The sequence below is a fragment of the Lampris incognitus genome, chromosome 2 (genome assembly GCF_029633865.1).
Source record: "Lampris incognitus isolate fLamInc1 chromosome 2, fLamInc1.hap2, whole genome shotgun sequence".
In the NCBI taxonomy this organism is placed as follows: Eukaryota; Metazoa; Chordata; class Actinopteri; order Lampriformes; family Lampridae; genus Lampris; species Lampris incognitus.
The window spans coordinates 40670915-40690236 of record NC_079212.1 but is presented as its reverse complement, the minus strand read 5'-3'; positions in this window follow the sequence as shown (position 1 = coordinate 40690236).

Genomic DNA, 19322 nt, shown 5'->3' with positions numbered 1-19322 from the left:
TCACTGCCATTGTGACCTGGAGACATCTTCATCGTCTGCCAGTTCCGCTGTTAAGGTCTTTCTTAGATCACACTTCATCTGCAACCTCCGCCTTGATATATCCGCCTTGGGTGACAATACCAGGAGCCAAGCTCCGGACGGATTAGCTCTTGGGATCATTGGTACACACAACCTTCTCTACCACGGCAAGGTGGCGATCCAAGAGAAGCACACACACGCACGCACGCGCACACACACACACACACACACACAAACAAGTGTTGTCAGACACACACTCAGCCATGCCAGCTTCCCAATAAAAGTTTTGTATTATTGGGCAATGGGCCTGTTATTTTACCATCATTTGACAATACAACATATAGGAGGTGATTCAAAATGCAAATTAGCCCTATGCGCGCACACGCACACACACACACACACACACACACACACACACACACACACTTAGGGACAATTTAGTATGGCTGATTCACTTGACCTACGTGTGTTTGGGCTGTGGGAGAACCCGGAGCACCGGAGGAAACCCACGCCCCATTATTGCATTATAATCAAATTTGATTGTTTAATGTTTAAATGGACTTGTGGTTATGTTGTTTTGCCTCACAATGCAGGAAGTCCAGCGTCTCACGTATTGAGAGACAATGCCCCGCACTAGTAAAATACGGTTTATATTCACTCTTGGGCATTTAAAATATTTAAATTTGTTTTTTGAGTGCCTGGCTGCTGGTACCCGTGCTTTGGCATGGCGGGATGGATGTCGTCGTCGGAGTCTCGAGTGCTAAGTCACATGCTGCTGCGGATGGGGAAAGGTCTCAGTCGACTAGCCTATATGCACACTCTCTTCCGCATTCCGACTCGGCCAGCTCGCTCATTTCCGGGCAGAGCCGGAAGTGACGCGGACAACAACAGCGAAGAAATGACGTTTTTCACTCAGTCTCTTCAAGATCTACGCAGATTCACGGTTAACGACGTTAGTCGCATTATCCAAGAAGCATGCCATACGTCAGTTACCAAAAAGGAGAAGGGCTTCAAACGTTACGTTTCAAGCTACACCCACAGTTACGAAGGTAAGATCCGGGCGTGTGATATTAGCACCTAGCATGTTTTTGTATTAGCCAATGCTAGCGTAGTGATAAGTTATTGCTATCGTTATGTTTCTGTGTCAGTCACTTACAGTTTTCCTAGCGTCATTGTCAGTCTCAATTTCAAACAAGGATTCAACAGGAGAACTCTCCATTAGGACTGAGTGCTACAGATCTATGAGGCAAAGCCAAAAGCCTCACAGTTTGAGCGTAAGGGGAAGTTGCCCTGCAGGTTCAGTGCAGACTGGTTCATGTGACAGGTTCCTGTGCATCAAATCAGTAAAGTTTCTGTGAATCATGTGACAGCTATGAATCTAATACTGTTAAAGGATACTTTAAATGTATATTTCTTATGATACCCCCATACATAACCTTATTGTGTAATGTGTAAAAGTAATGGAATTCACAGAAACTACAGTGCGTTCTGAGTTCTGTCACTTCTTTTACACACGTTCGGTGTTCCCTGTTATTGTAAATGAGTAAAGTGAGATTTGTAATGATTTGGCTACAAGTTTTGATTTACACATTAATGCATATCAACTGTGGGGTTTTTTTGATTCATTTTTTTCTCATTCATATAATCAATTCATATATCATTCATATTTTTCTCACTGTATTCATGTAGTCTCCCTTATAACAAAAATTCACTAATTTATTGTTTATAAAAAGAATGTTTCAATATTTAACTGCACTTGCAGCAAGTACAGTATGTATTGTAACAGATATGTGTATTTTCACAGATTGTACTTAGGGATTCCCATGCTGTGCAGCTACAAAGCTGCCAGTGTACCTGTGTGGCAGGTGCAGCTTTATGCAACTATGTGGCAGCACTTCTTTACCAGACTGCACACTATTCCCAGCTGAAGATCGCCTCTGCTCCCCCAACACACAGCTGCATGGAAACTGAACAGAAGTGGCATAAACCAAGAACCAGGGTAACTAACTTTCTTAACATGGTACTTTTATTTTATTCATGGATATTGTAATGATCTGTGCCCTCTGGCTATGTTAACTTATAACATTAATAAAGCAAGGACGACTTCTCTCGTGCTGGGTGTTTTTTCACCGACCGGATTCCGACTGACGTTGTTACGTACATCACGTGACTTTGTTGTGGCGCTACGGAAAGCCGTAAGGGACATTAGCAAATCAAATATTACTAGCAAATATTACATCTCCCTTTTTCTGAAAAGTGCTGCTTTCTCTGCAGAGATACAGACCACGTTGAGCATGTTTATAAGCGAATACAATCTTAATAAGAAAGAATATGAAAGTGGAACTCTTATATAACCGGACTGCAACAAAGTAGTGTAAAACATTTCCTTCACTGTCTAAATGTGACACCGTAATAACATTTCATCTTTTTTTTTCATTTCATTACTGGTAACTGCAAACAGCAGGTAGGTACACAAGGTAAGTGAACGCTGTAAATATTTCTTTTCAAAACATAGCAGGTATAGTACAGGTTGGTGTAAAATTCTCTTTTTTTAACATTCATAAGTCAAGGATTTGTCTTGGTTTGATCGTGCGACCTGACCTCGTGGTGTAACCAGGCTGTGTGTCTGGTTGTCGCTGATTGTTCGTGTCTGGAGGTTCAGCATGCTCTTGCTGATGGGCTTGTGTGTTGTTGTTATTAGCGCTGGTAACAGTCTGCTGTGAAGTGTGTGTGTGTGTAGTGTGAGTGTTCACTCTGCTTTGTCGCAGGTGTTGACGGTTGCGTTGGTAGATCTGACCTTCTTTGGTTTGGATGTGGTAGCTCCTGTCTGTGTTCGCTGGTCTTTCCACAGTTGCAGGTCTCCAGGATCCATCCTCCTGCCGGAAGCGGATTGGTGTGCCTGCGGGCAGGTGGGGCAGAGGTTTGGCTGTTCGGTTGTAGTATGCCTGCTGGCGCTGTTGACATACCTCTCTCCTTTTGTGAACATCCTCCTGACTGGCGATCTGTGGCTGCAGGTGTTTTGCTGTTGATGGGAGAATGGACCGCAGCCTCCGACTCATCAGTAGCTGTGCCGGTGATTTCAGGTTGTCCACCGGTGTGTTGCGATACTCCAGTAAGCTCATGTAGGGGTCTTTGTTCTCAGCTTTGGCTTTGTCCAGGATGCGTTTGGCCGTCTGGACAGTCTTCTCGGAGAGGCCGTTGCTCTGTGGGTAGTGGGGGCTTGTGGTGGTGTGTGAGAAACCCCATGTCTGTGAGAAGTTGCGGAACTCACCAGAGCTGTAGCACGGACCGTTGTCGCTGATGATAGTCTCGGGGATTCCGTGTCGAGCCATTGCTGCTTTCAGCTTCATGATGACGGCAGATGAGGTGCAGCTGTAAAGTCTCTCTAGCTCGAAGAATCTGGAGTAGTAGTCCACAGTGACTATGAAGTCCTGTGAGTGCCATATGAATAGGTCTGTGCCTATCACTTGCCACGGCCGCTCGGGTATGGCGTGTGACATCATTGGTTCCTTTGCATTTGCGCTGCGCCATTCTTGGCATATGCTGCAGTCTGCTACCGCATCCTCGATCTGTTTCCCCATGCCATGCCAGAACAGTAAGTCTCTTGCTTGGCATTTGCTTTTTTCCACGCCAAGGTGGCTGGCATGGATGCGCTGTATCATGTCCTTGCGAAGCTTTTGGGGGACAATGATTCTCTCACCTTTGAACAGGATACCGTCCATTTCTGAGATTTCTGCTCTGTGGTTCCAGTATTCCTGGATGCTGAGCGGGCAGTTTTTCTTTGTGTCTGGCCAGCCAGTGAGTGTGGCTCGTCTGAGTGCGGTGAGCTGTGGATCTTGCGCTGTTTCCTGCTTGATTTCTGTGAGTCTTGTGTCGCTTACAGGGATGTTGCTGAGGACTGTGTGCACTTGGGCCTCCATCCCTTCCTGTAGGTCACTGTCGTGGTGTTCTATTGACTAGCGTGACAGTGTGTCGGCCACCGGTATGTCCTTACCGGGGCGGTGGATGATTTGGATGTCGTATTTTTGGAGCGCCAGGATCATCCGTTGCAGCCGGGGTGGTGCTGCTGCCAGTGGCTTTTTTAGTATTGCCTCCAGAGGCTTGTGGTCTGACTCCACAATCACTTTTCGTCCGTACACGTACTCGTGGAACCTCTTGCAGCCGAAGACCACAGCGTAGAGCTCCTTCTCTATCTGTGCGTAGTTTTCTTCAGTGCTGTTGAGTGACTTGGACGCATAGGCAATTGGTTTGCCATCTTGGAGCATGACAGCCCCAAGGCCACTTTTGGATGCATCCACTTGGAGTCGCAGCTCTTTCTGCGGGTCGAAATATGAGAGTACTGGACCTGGGTGCTGTGTAATGAGATTCTTCATCTCTTGGAACGCCTTGTCGTGGACTGCATCCCACACAAACTCACTGTCCTGTTTCAGAAGCTGTCTGAGGGGTGAGTTTATCTGTGAGAGGTGTGGAGCGAATCTGGCGAGGTAGTTGATCATGCCGAGGACTGTCTCCAGCTCTGCTTTGTTCTGTGGGGGTTGCATGTCCTTGACCGCCTTCACCTTGTGTGGGTCTGGTTTGATGCCTTCGTGTGAGAGCGTGTGGCCGAAGTAGCTTACCTCGGACACGCATATGTGACACTTGTCGGGGTTGAGCCTCACCCCTCGCTCCCTTGTGCGCTTCAGCATCGCTCTGAGACGCTGGTCATGTTCCTCTTTAGTCTTGCCGAACACTAGTATGTCGTCCACTATGGCCGTCACACCGTCCAATCCTTCATATGTTTCATCCACGCGTCTCTGGAACTCGTCTTGAGCGGACACGATTCCGAATGGCAGTCTGAGGAAATGATACCTGCCAAACACTGTGTTAAATGTCGTCAACATTGAGGATTCAGTGCTCAGTTTGATGGCCCAATAGCCTGACCGCGCGTCTAACACGCTAAAGTACTCAGCTCCAGCGAGCTTTGTGGTGGCATCCTCCAGCGTGGGGAGGGGGTAATGAGGTCGTTGTATCACTTTGTTAAGAGCTCTGGGGTCTAAACACACTCTAAGTTTCCCTTTCTTTGGCTTCTCAACAATGACGAGTGCGTTCACCCATTCTGTGGGTTCTGTTACCTTACAGATTATGCCGCCTTTCTCCATGCTGTCAAGCTCGTCCCTCAGTTTGCTGCGTAGGGCGATGGGGATTCTGCGTGGCGGGCAGACGACCGGCGTTGCATCTGGTGTGACGCGGAAGGTGCACTCGCCTGGGAACTCTCCTATTCCCTGGAAAACATCTGCATACTCATCCATTATGCTCTGTGATGTGACATTGTTTTCCTCGCTCACAGCCATCACTATTTTTACCAAGTTTAGGTCACGGCATGTTTTCATTGCCATGACTGGTGGGGCGTTTGTGTCAATGACGTAAAAGTCCAGCATCATTGCATTGTCTCTGTACTTACATTTGAGTTTGCATGTGCCTTTCACGCTCAGCGCGCCTCCTCCATATTCAGTGAGTCTGTGTATTGCTGGTTTCAGTGTCACATTTTTGAACAGCGCCTGGAACAGGTTGGTGGGAATAGTATTGGCCTGTGCCCCAGTGTCTAGTTTAAACTTTACCTTCTGTGGAGGTGTGCCAATTCCAACCTCTACGTAAACCTGCTCGTTGCTTTTTCCGTTGTTCTCTATTGAGATGCAGTCTATGTACAGCTCTGTCTGTTCTCCCACAGCGGTGCTCTCCACTGTAATGTTGTCGAAGTACAGTTCTTCCTGCTCTCTGTCAGTGGTGTACTCTTCTGGGTTCTCTCCGACGGCATGTACTGTGCCGTGGTAGTACTTTGTCTGTCCCTGGGAGCTAGACTTGCATACTTTTGCAAAATGATTGAGCTTCTTGCATTTAATGCATTGTTTACCCTTAGCTGGGCAAGTGGCTTTAGCGCCGTGTAGCCCTCCACAATAGCTACACACCCTAGCGGCGGTGCTAACGTTACCCTCCCTTTGTCTGAAGTTAGCGTTAGCTGCTTTGGGTGCGTTCGGTTTTTAAGTCTTTCTGCCTATTGCGTGCACCGTTTCATGTGTGCTGCCCTGGCCCATAAACTTTAGCTGTTGCTTTGCTAGCTCGTGTGAGCGGGCTACATCTATGGCTTTTTCTAGCGTTAGCTCAGCTCCCTGGCTAAGTAGCTTTTCTCTCACTCTGGGTGAGTTGGTGGCAAACACGATGTGGTCCCTGACCATCTCGTCGGCATTTGGGTAGCCACAGTCTTTGACTAGGAGCTTTAGCTCAGTTACAAATTGTTCGAAGGATTCACTCTCTCCCTGCATCTTTTCATGAAATTTATATCTGGCATAAATCGGGTTTGCTTTGGGGGTGATGTACTCAGTGTACTTATCGTAGTACGTTTCTAGCTTCTTGGCTTGTTCTCCGCTGAGTGTCCAAGTGTTGTGCACATCGCGCCCTTTTTCCCCTATCCAGAGCAGGAGGTAGCTGCATTTCTCCTCTTCGTTCTTCCCGCGCAGGGGGCCCTTGAACATTAGCTCCGTTGTTTGTCGAAATCGTCTCCATGCTTCAGGTAAGTTCGCCGATTCCCAGTCCATCCGTAGAGCTGGAACGCCGTACGAATCCATATTGGGTATTTAAACTCCGCTACTCTGACACCATGTAATGATCTGTGCCCTCTGGCTATGTTAACTTATAACATAAATGAAGCAAGGACGACTTCTCTCGTGCTGGGTGTTTATTCACCGACCGTATTCCGACTGACGTTGTTACGTACATCACGTGACTTTGTTGTGGCGCTACGGAAAGCCGTAAGGGACATTAGCAAATCAAATATAATTAGCAACTGTTACAGATATTTGTTTCTGTTTATTAGAGATGTCCCAATACCACTTTTTCCACTTCCGATACCCCAGCTTTTACTATCTGCTGATACTGATATCAATCCAATATTTTGGTGTACTCTTGTACTACTACTACTACTACTTTCAGCTGCTCCCGTTAGGGGTCACCACAGCAGATCATCTGTTTCCATCTCTTCCTGTCCTCTGCATCTTCCTCTGTCACGCCAGCCACCTGCATGTACACTAAATGAATAATAACAATAATAATAGTGATAAAATACATGGAAGCCTGGGGTTCGCGCCCCGGTCTCGTCAGATCCGACTATGGCCGGACTCGATGAAGCAGCAATCATTGGCAACGCTGTCTTCGGGAGGGGGGCGGAGTCGGCTTGTGTTCGTCATGTGAATGCGTCTCTGTGTGTGTCGGAAAAACAGTGGTTCGGCTTGGATTCGCCTTGTCACGAAAGTGGGGAGGCGCTTTCCTTCGAGACTGCCGGCCGGAGAGATGCAGTTGGCGAACGCATGCAATACGAGGGTGGGTGTTTGAATTAAAATAGGGATCAATTGGCCACTAAATTGGGAGAAAAAAGGGGAAAATCAGAAATAAATTTATAAAAAATAATAATAAAAAAAAAAATACATGGAAGCACTTATGATAGTCAACTACCCTCCGAAAAACATCTCACTCAAATGGAGAACAAATACTTCCCCAGTATATAGTCCACAAGAGCAGTTGGTTATGAAAGACTGCCACCCTTTATTGAAACACTACATAAAAAAAACAGGTACTGCAGTACTTAAAGCGACCAACAGGTTTAAAGTCAAACAATTTAAACAGCAGTATTCAGCATTGAAAAGATTCATATGCAAATCTATCCCTTACAGTGCGGCTGTGTGCAAATGGTACTGTAAAACACAACTTAAATATGTATAACAGTCCAGATAAATAACATGACATAATAAGCACAGTTTAAACTAACCTTACAGACCTAGCTGCTTTATTTTCGACAATTGTAAAAATAAAACAAAAACAAAAAAATCACTTTCACAGGTGCCGTTTCTCTGTAGCAAAGCTCTTTGAACATGTTAACTTTGCTCACATAACCATTAGGGGCAGATTCTTTAGCAACACAAGCTTTTCAGCGGTCTCCACCGTCAGCCTGCTCCTTCTTACATCAGTAATAATTGAGGCTGTGCTAAAGAGCCTCTTACTCTCTGCACTTGTGCAGGGAGCACAGAGACATTTAGCTGCCCTGGCTGCCTAGGATGGCAGTTGAGGTTGGTTGGCTTTCCAGTAAAGCCAGGGATTGTCTGACCGTGTAATAGTTGCCTCACTGAGGTAGGTCTGCACTTGAATTTGTGCACTTTTGGTTATCCCAGGATAAGGTAATACCATGCTTTCCTCCAGGGTTTCATCGAAGACGCTGCCAGGGCTGCTGGTAGCTGTGTCTGCAGCCTCCATCAGTGGAGTCTTGTCTGCTGGCTCGGACGCTGTAGTTTCAGGTGTAGTCTTCAACACTTCCTCCGTCTTCCCTACCTCTGCCATTAATGCTTCCTTTCCAAGTCTCAAAGTGTCTCCATTTGATGTCTCCATTTGATGTATGATAAAATATATAAAATATTAATAGTCAAATAATGACTAGTAATATTTTATTTGTCTGCTGATATACTTGATATGTGGTTTGTGAAAATGATGGAATGGTAGTGTAAATTCCATACAGAGGTGTAAGGAATTTGTTACTCTCATTCTGTATCTCTCTCTTTCACTCACTCACACACACACACACACACACACACACACACACACACACACACACACACACACACACACACACACACACACACACACACACACACACACACACACACACATAACATGGAATCAGGTTAGGCTAACAGAAATTCCCTTACCTGTCTTTGTAACGTGAATCCAGCAGAGTTGCAACTGAGTATAATGGCTCAGATTCCACGTCGTTAAAACGTTTGTTGACTGTGTCAAGGAGGGTACTTTTCATTGCCTTAATCCCCTGGTCAGCCTCGTTTCCCCACCTGAGAACACATTTCAGGACACACACAAGGTACCAGAACCGTGGAAGCCTTCTCCACTAGGGCCCGCTGGTTTGCAGTTAGTGTGGCTGGCAGGTCGTATTAAGCCATATACGCAGACAGTGCCTGTTTCTGTGCAATGAGGCTTTCAATCATGTACTGGGTGCTACTCCATCTAGTTTGGCTGCATATGTGGCTGTACTTAAACATAAACTCCATCAGTATGGTTTCATGGCATACTGCTGCTCGCTAATCATCATCTCTCCTCTTACCTAGCTTCCACTACTTTTTCCCATAACTTCGTGTAGTTACTACAGCTCTGCACATTGCCCATATTGAAAATCGGTACCACTATGCTTCTCCACTCCTCAGGCATCCTCTCACTTTCCAAGATTGTGTTAAACAATCTGGTTAAAAACTCCACTGCCATCTCTCCTAAACATCTCCATGCCTCCACAGGTATGTCATCTAGACCAACCGCCTTTCCACTCTTCATCCTCTTCATAGCTGCCCTCAGTTCCTCCTTGCTAATCCACCACACTTCCTGATTCACTATCCCCACATCATCCAACCTTCTGTCTCTCTCATTGTCTTCTTTCATTAGCCCCTCGAAGTACTCCATCCACCTTCTCAACACAATCAGCACATTTCCATCTCTATCCTTGATCGCCCTAACCTGCTGAACATCCTTCCCAGCACAGCCCCTCTCTCTAGCCAATCAGTACAAGTAATTTTCTCCTTCTTTAGTATCCAACCTCTCATACCACTCACCATACGCCTTTTCCTTTGCCTTCGCCACCTCTCCAATCCCTTTCAGATCGTGCCTTCTGCATAAGACATAATCCACCTGTGTGCACCGTCCTCCACTCTTATACGCCACCCTGTGTTCTTCCCTCTTCTTGAAATATGTATTCATCACAACCATTTCCTTCCTTTTTGGAAAAGCCACCACCATCTGTCCTTCCACATTCCTCTCCTTGATACTGTACCTGCCCATCACCTCCATTCCCTTCACCAACATGTCCATTGTTTTGTCCTGTGGTAGTGCAGTATAGATAGGGTGTTATGTGCACCATGCTTGTTGATATATTTTGGTCTTATTCATATTTCTTGTTTTATCTTTTATTTCTATTTGTCTCTGTTTTTCTTGTTTCTATTTGTTTCTATTTTCTTATCTTGTATCTTGTTAGTTTCTAGTTATTAGAGCATGGGTGTCTGTAATAGAACCCAATTTCCCCTCGGGGATGAATAAAGTATTCTGATTCTGATTTTGAAGTCTGTCCCAATCACCACTCTCTCCTCCTTGGGTACACTCTCTCCCACTTCATACAGCTCACTCCAGAATTCTGCTTTCTCTTCCATCTCACACCCAACTTGTGGGGCATATGTGCTGACATTCATCCTCGCACCTTCAATTTCCAGCTTCATACTCATCACTCTGTCTGACACTCTCTTGACCCCCAACACACTCTTTACATACTCTTCCTTCAGAATCACTCCTACCCCATTTCTCCTCCTATCCACACCATGATAGAAGCATTTGAACCTACCTCCAATGCTCCTGGCCTTACTCCACTTCCACCTGGTCTCTTGCACACAGTATATCTACTTTCCTTCTCTCCATCATATCAGCCAGCTCTCTCCCTTTACCAGTCATAGTGCCAGAATTCAACCTTCTGACTCTCACCTCCACACTCCTACTCTTCCTCCTCTCCCGCTGCCTCTGGACATGCATGCCCCCTCATTCTCCTTCGCCAAATGGTAGCATAGTTTCCACCGGCACCCTGCTGGCCAACAGTACCAGTGGCAGTTATTGGTAGCCTGGGCCTCAACAGATCCGGTATGGAAATCTGATTTATGATCCGCATATTTGATTTGGCAAAGGTTTTATGCCGGATGTGCTTCCTAACGCAACCCACCCCATTTATCCAGGCTCCAGACTTGTGCATCCTCAGTAGCTGGGTTACTACGATAGTCTACAACAGTGGTTTTCAAAGTGGGTGCCACCAGGGGGGCCTCAGCAAATTGCAGGGAAGAAGAGGTAAAATGTAAAAAAATAAAAATAAAATTAAGTCAATTTTATTTGTATAGCCCATTATCACAGATTATAAATTTGCCTCAAGGGGCTTTACAGCAACACATCATCATGTCCTCAGACCCTCACATCAGATAAGCAACAACTCCCTAAAAAAAAAAAACCTTTAACAGGGAGAAAAAATAGGAAGAAACCTCAGGCAGAGCAACAGAGGAGGGATCTCTCTCCCAAGACAGACAACGTGCAGTGGGCATTGTGTTTACACAATTTAAAGAATACAACATTGAAAGAGGACAACAGAATTATAATGGAATTATAAGATATATGAAGAATATGATGATGAGGGGGTGGCACAGTGTTGCAGTGGTTATCGCGGTCACCTCACAGCAAGAAGGTTCTGGGTTCGAGCCCTGGAGTAGTCCAACGTTGGGGGTCGTCGTCCTGGGTTGTCCTCTGTGTGGAGTTTGCATGTTCTCCCCGTGTCTGTGTGGGTTTCCTCCGGGTGCTCCGGTTTCCTTCCACAGTCCAAAGACATGTAGGTCAGGTGAACCGGCCATACTAAATTGCCCATAGGTATGAATGTGTGTTGGTGTGTGTGTGTGTGTGTGTGTGTGTGTGTGTGTGTGTGTGTGTGTGTGTGTGTGTGTGTGTGTGTGTGTATGTGTGTATGTCGGCCCTGTGTGATGGCCTGGTGGCCTGTCCAGGGTGTCTCCCCACCTGCCGCCCAATGACTGCTGGGATAGGCTCCAGCATCCTCCCAACCCTGAGAACAGGATAAGCGGTTCAAATAATGGATGGATGGATGATGAGGAGGATCTCAAGCTCTGTCCAGATGCCACTGGAACAGCCCAGGACCTGAGCCACACGACCACCATCACCATGTAGACCTAACAGGAGGACAGACAACACATGCACACAAGAGAGACTCACATGACACCATTCACATATGTGGGTGAAGAGACAAGAAAAAAAATTAGTCACACATCAGAGTGAGAGAAGGATATAACATTGAAACAGGATAACAAAACTATATGGATTTATAAGATATATTAAAAGTAAATGTGATGAAGAGGATGCCATGCAGTGCCCAGGTGGTGACCACCATCACCATGGAGACCTGGGAGGAGGACAGACTACACGTGCACACAGGGGAGACTCACATCACACCATACACAGAAAAAGAGAAAGGAGAAGACATCATTAAGAGAGAGAGAGAAAAGACACGTGAGAAAAGAGAACAGTTTGCAAAACTCAATAATCAGCTCTTTAATCTCGATGGCAGAACAGTGCTTGGTCAATTCACTGAGACAGAAACTGACCCAGTATGCAGTATAGGTTATGAAGTACTCAATTTAAAGGCAAGTAATTGTAGATTAAGGCAAAAAGATGAGTTTTAAGTTTGGATTTAAAGGACTCAACAGAGTCTGATTGTCTGATGGCAGCAGACAGGTTATTCCACAAGAGCGGGGCCCTATAGAAAAGAGCCCTGCCACCAGCTGACTTCTTTTTAACTTTGGGTACAAACAGGAGTCCTGTATTTTGAGAGTGGAGAGTTCGAGATGAAATGTACAGTTTAAGGAGATCAGACAGGTAAGCTGGCGCAAGCCCATCTAGGATTTTATAAGTCAGCAGAAGCACCTTGAAGTCTGATCTAACATGGATAGGAAACCAATGAAGGGAAGCAAGAATTGGTGCAATATGGTCAAATTTTCTAGTTTTAGTTAGGATTCTAGCTGCAATGTTTTGAACCATCTGAAGACTTTTAGTACTAGCATGTGGCAGACCTGAAAACAGAACATTACACTAATCAAGTCTGGATGAAACAAATGCATTTATTAGAGTCTCTGTGTCAGCCATGGACAGGAAAGATCGACTTTTATCTGTGTTATATGTAAGTGAAAAAAGGTAGTCTTGGTTTTTGGAGTTTAACAGCAGGAAATTTAGTGACATCCAATTTTTCACAGCAGCCAACAGGCCTCTAAATTAGTAATTTGAGTATGATCATCAGCCCTTATAGGAACATACAGCTGAGTATAATCTGCGTAGCAATGGCAATATATTCCATGACTGCATATAATTTGGCCAAGATGTGAACTATAAAGAAAGAAAAGTAGAGGGCCAAGAATCGAGCCCTGATGTGTGTAATATTATTATAGTAGACACATTGTGTTCTTTCAGATAAGTAGGATTACCAAATAAAAATCTGGATGTCATCAAATGTACTCAAGCTAAATAGCAACAAGACTGAGCTCATGGTTGTGGCTTCCAAGGGGCTACTCTGGAAGGTTGGAGAGCTTCTCCTTGACGTGATGGCTGCTCCATCTGCTCATCCCCAGAAGTCCACAACCTTGGTGTCATTCTGGACTCCACCCTCTCATTCCAGTCATACATCAAATCCGTCACCAAATATGCTTTCTTTCACCTCAGAAACATCTGCAGACTCCGACCATTACTCCCAGACTCCATTACTCTCATCCATGCCTTCATCACCTCCCTTCTAGATTATTGCAATGGAGTCCTGTCTGGGGTATCTAGCAAAGCCCTAGACAGGCTTCAGTATGTGCAGAATTCATACGCCAGGGTGCTCACCCGCACCAAGCCCTGGCAACACATCACTCCCACTCTTGTCCAACTTCACTGGCTCCCAGTCAAATCCAGCATTTCTTATAAACTCCTCCTCCTCACCTATAAATCCCTCAATGCCCAGTACCCCCCAGTACCTATCAGACCTCCTCAACTCCTATATTCTGTCCCGGAATCTGCGGTCTGCAGACACAGGCTCGCTTTCCATTCCCCACTCCAGCCTGCCAATTTTTGTGGCTAGATCCTTTAGTGTGGCAGCCCCCACCCTTTGGAACTCTATTCCAGCAGACAGCCGCAACGCTGCTTCTTTGGACAATTTTAAAAGACTACTGAAAAACTACCTTTTTACGAAGGCCTATGGTTTGTAGTCTTTTGGTCTTTGTTTTAATCCTTTTTTTTTCTTATCTAGTGTAACGCATCCTTGGGTTCCTTGAAAGGCGCTATACAAAACTAAGTTGTTGTTATTGTTAAGCCAAGAGAGAGCTAGACCAGAGACACCAAAATTACAATTTATTCTGTCTAATAGTGTACAGTGATCAATGGTGTCAAAGGCTGCACTAAGGTCCAATAGTAGAAGCACAGAAGTTGATTCAGAGTCCATAGCTAGTAGAAGATAATTCACCACTCTGGTCAGAGCAGTTTCAGTGGCATGACAGGCCCTGAAAACCCATTGAAAAGGTTCATATAGAAAGTTTTTATTCTATATGGGTCAAAAGTTGCTCTCTCTAGTACTTTAGAAAAGAATGGAAGGCTAGAGACTGGTCGATAGTTATTAAGAGACCTTGGATCGAGGTGTGGTTTCTTCAGTAGAGGTTTGACCACAGCTGTCTTAAAACTGATGGGAACAATGCCAGTAGTAAGTGATAAATTAACAATGTCTAGCATTGTAGGTCCCAGGAAAGGCCAGATGTCTTTAAAAGGTTTTGCTGGTAAAGGCGATTGTTTCATCCAGACTTGATTATTGTAATGTTCTGTTTCCAGGTCTGCCACATGCTCATACTAAAAGTCTTCAGATGGTTCAAAACACTGCAGCTAGAATCCTAACTAAAACAAGACATTTTGACCATATTACACTAATTCTTGCCTCCCTTCATTGGCTTCCTATCCATATTAGATCAGACTTCAAGGCGCTTCTGCTGACTTATAAAATCCTAAATGGGCTTGCCCCATTATATCTGTCTGATCTCCTTAAACCGTATGTTCCATCTCAAGTGTTTCACTCTCAAAATACAGGGCTCCTGTGTGTACCCAAAGTTAAAAAGAAGTCAGCTGGTGGCAGGGCCTTTTCCTATCTGGCCCTGTTCTTGTTGAGTAACCCGCCTGCTGCCATCAGACAATCAGAATCTGTTGAGTCCTTTAACACTAGAACGACCAGGATTTCACTCCTACCTAAAATGACCATGGGTGGTCAAAATGGCGGCCGGTTTTTAAACTCTATTCTGTCAAGATAAATACCCAGTTGAGCTATTAATGCATTACATATGTTAGTGTGTCTGTTAAGAAATGACTGACACCAAAATGAACATTTTAACAACTTTAATACTATATTTCAAACCATTTAAAAATCGCCGCTGTCCAACGTCTGTAAATGCCGCAATGCCTCAATGGTAGTCATGGTGCGCCTGAAATTGTGGCTGTAACCAGACATGTTGGCAATAATCAAAAATCAAGTTTAGACTATTACTCTGCACTGGAGAATGCTTGTGTGTTTCTAGGACAGAGCAATGAACTTTGCAAAGGAAATGATGCGACCAGCACACGTCATAAATAGTGACGTGACATGCAAATTGACCTTTCGCAAAGTAACTCCCGAGAACGGCGCTTGTCCAATCCTACCTTAGCAACGGTCCGTCAAGCTTTCAAACACACAGCAAAATGCTGAAACGGTGTGCCTATGGGATCTGCAAATCGGATACTAGATATCTGAAAAGTTTGGAGGGGGTGTAATTTTCTTTCCCTTCCCGAAACCCAGAATGCAAGAAGCGCAATGTCGGCAATAGATTTGGCAGTATAGCAGACCCCATGGCCAGCTTAATCCATCCAAAATCAACAAAAATACTTGTCTGCTCCAAGCCAAGCTTGCTACTAGCTATTATTGATAGCTAATACAGCTAACGTAATATTACTGTTACTTTTAGCCACACAATGCGCTGATTTCTTCCTTCATGTTTTGGTGTTTTCCGGCTACTTCCTGGATAGTTCTGAAATGCTTGACGGGCATAGCAACAGTAACTAAGGGGGCGGGACTTTGCGAAAGGTCAGTTACATGCTGTCATTTTGCCTGGTCATGGTCATTTTAGGTAGATCTTATAACTTTTTTTGTGCAGTTGATCTAAAACTCATTTTAATGCAAATATCTGCAATTTTAGGGGCATTCAGGGGGTGGCAGGTCTGTATCTTTTTTTCCTCCACAGTTATTAAACTTTAAAGATCCAAAACAGTCATAATGACCGTCTTGCCTTAACCTAGAATTGGTTGCCTTTAAATTGAGTACTTCATGACCTGTGCTGTATGGTGGGTCGGTTTCTGTCTCAATTAATGTACCAAGCACTGTAATGCTGAAGAGACTGAGTATACATTATTGATTATTGCAACTGTTCTCTCTCACTTCTTTCTCACTCTCTGAATGATGTCTTTATACTTCTCTCTCTCCTGTGTATGTGATTGGTGTAATGTGTGTGAGTCTCCCCTGTGTGCGTGTGTAGTCTGTCCTCCTGTCAGGTCTCCATGGTGATGGCGGTCACATGGCTCAGGTCCTAGGCTGTTCCGGTGGCATCTGGACACTGCTTGGCCTCCTCCTCATCATATTCTTCATATATCTTATTATCTTATTAACTTATTATTATCATAATATTGTTTTCTGTAAATTGTGTTTTATTCCGTAAAGCAACATCCATTGCATGTATGCCCGTCTTGGGAGAGGGATCCCGCCTCTGTTGCTCTCCCTGAGGTTTCTTCCTATTTTTTCCCCCTGTTAGGAGTTTTTTTTTTTTTTTTTAGTTTCTTATCCGATGCGAGGTTCTCAGGATAGGATGTTGTATTGCTGTAAAGACCCCTGAGGTCAAATTTGTAATTTGTGATAATGAGCTATACAAATAAAATTGACTTAAAATGGACTTGGAAAACCCCCCCACACACACACATACAGACACACACAATCACATATAATAACAGAGCCCCCTGTCAAGCATTAAGGATTTTTTCTTTAATTTGTCACCCGTCTGTATATATTTGTAATAAATATTGTGAACTACAAATCCTACAGGTGCAGCGCATTAATTGACTTTGTTGCCATTATAAAAAAAAATTGACATTCAGGGGCTACTATATACAAAGAAGAGTTTAGTTCTATGTACCTTCCCTTTCAGTGTATGGTTTGCTTGTGAATAGTGAAGTGCACACGGCACCGTCATCACCTTCATTTTTTTCTTTGCGTGCTGTGACAACCCTAAAAAAATCCCCATTTTATCAGTTAAAACTTGATCTGATTTGATTGCATGTGTGCACATTAGGCCACTGGGGTGTGCTATTGTAGTTCAATAAACGGCCATATTGTGAAACAGTGAGAACAGGTTTACACTTAGCCCTTGGCTTAGCCTGTCTCGTGGCAATGGTAAATGTGTGGGGTTCAAATGTCTGCAGACATCTTGAATTCTACTTCCAAAGAACATAGAAAAATGCACACACGAGCATGCGTTCATTTGAATCTGCTGCTGCTGTGTTGCCTTCTAAATGTCGTTCAGGTCAGTTGTACAGGAATCCTGGCTACACAGACAACATTGTGTTAGTTTGGAGTTGTATGACATCCGTCATTAGGAAAACTTGTGCACCCGGCTGCTCTTGCTTTCCATGCATCTACATGGTACAAGTGCTTTCTTCAGTAAGAAAACCCTTAATATGTGTGTTATAAAAAAAACAAAGCAGGAGATGGCCTCGACTTGAACCTGCGAATCGGCTTCAGGACTCATTGATTTTGAACCAGCAGGGGAGCCCATTGGCTGTGACTGAGGAAGCGCAGGATAGAAGGATGAAGAGGAAGAAAGAGGGCAAGCAAGACAAGTATTGATTCACCGGAAGGCAACTCCTGACAGCTGCGCTAAGCTAGCGCGTACTTCCCTCGGCCCAAGTCACCAGCCAGGCAGGGAGGGAACTACCTCAGTAACGTTAAGCCGTAAAGCCAACAGATCTTCCCCACCCAACTCCTCTTCCCGCACTCAAATTAAAACCCTGCCTATTGATTTTTATTGAATGCGGAAATGAGGGAATGAAAGAAATTCAAAATGTCTGTACCTGTATATTCCTGGCGTGAGACTGGGAGAAAATGGCGGCTCTTTTGCTGTGTGGTGAGATTTGACTTAGTTAGCAGTTAGCATACCGTCTGCTTGCATGCCAGCGTCACAGCTTTACTCATGTGAAACTCTTCTCACCCCTGTTATGTTGTCACCAGGGCTTGCATGTGGGGAAAAACATGCTCTTATTCTTAAGTTTTAAATATATTTTACACTAAATTAGTTCAAAATGATTTGAATTGATAATTAGTTTTATATTTGGTGTATGTATTTCAGCCACTTGGTGACCTTTTTAATGTTGATTTTTTTTTTAATTTTCAGCATACATTTTACAGCAATGAATTTTAATTAAATTTTGTGAAAATAAGTTCCGAAAAAGAAGTTTCTTTCTGACTGCTGTGTCAGTGAAAATATAGGCTAAGGGCAATTAGTGCTCAGAGCTACTGGCCTCCTCCACCACACGGTTTGTTTTCTTTCCTCACAGTCAGTTGGTTTGTTCAAAAGTTTTGGGCAGTTTGGTCTCAAGTTCATATATAGGGTGATAATGTCCTTCGTGTAATTCCACATAGTGCAACTTACTACTGCATTAGATGATTTTAGCATTATAAATTGTTTATCAGTCTTTGTTTATCATCTATTATGGATATGAGGATGGAGGTAACTGTTTTTCCCCATTAACAGCTCCCATAATAAATCGCTAGCATTTGAAAGTAGGCCTATGTTCCCCTTTCATAAATCTCAAGGTTATGATGAAGATGACTCATACTTGAGTTTTGTTTGTTCTTTTTCGCAAAAATAAGGGGGAGTATCCAGTAATACCTCCCTCTTTGCCCTCATCTCACTCTCCCCTGTACTCTTTCTCTCCCTCTCCCCCTCCCCCCCCTCTCTCTCTTTCGTCCCGTCTCGCTCCTCTCTCCCCTTCTACCTCTCTCTCGCATCTCACTCCTCTCTTCCCTTCTACCTCTCTCTCTCTCGCTCTGTCTGTCTGTCTGTCTGTCTGTCTCTGTCTGTCTGTCTCTCTGTCTGTCTCTCTCTCTCTCAGTCTCTCCTTTTCTCAGCAGTGGCCTAGATTTTACACAGCCCATTCTCAGCCTGTGCCTTAGCCCTAGGCCTGTCGATGCGATCAGAATTAGAAATTCTAATGGACGTGTCACCACTTTGAAGTGCTGGCTTGAAGAGCTTTGAGTCTGGCGCTCCCTTGGATATGCCAGAGAAAGTCTGTGAATTGATCCCTCTGAATTTATTTGACTTTGACAGTCTCTCTTTCCTCTCTCCCTTCTTTCTGTCTTTCATTTTCTTGCTTGCTTGTTCATTCTCTTTCTTGTTCTCGCTATCCCTCACCCGCTCTCCGGCTTCCTCTGTTTCTTTTTCTTTTCCCCGATTTCACACACCGGCATAGGAAAGCGTGAACGCACACCCCCTGCATACAATACAACTGATGTGTGGACTTCAGCGGGGGGGTTTAAGTGCAGCTTCCTACAGTCATTCAAGAAAGATGCTGTATTATATTTCTCAGTGGACCCTGTTGGACTT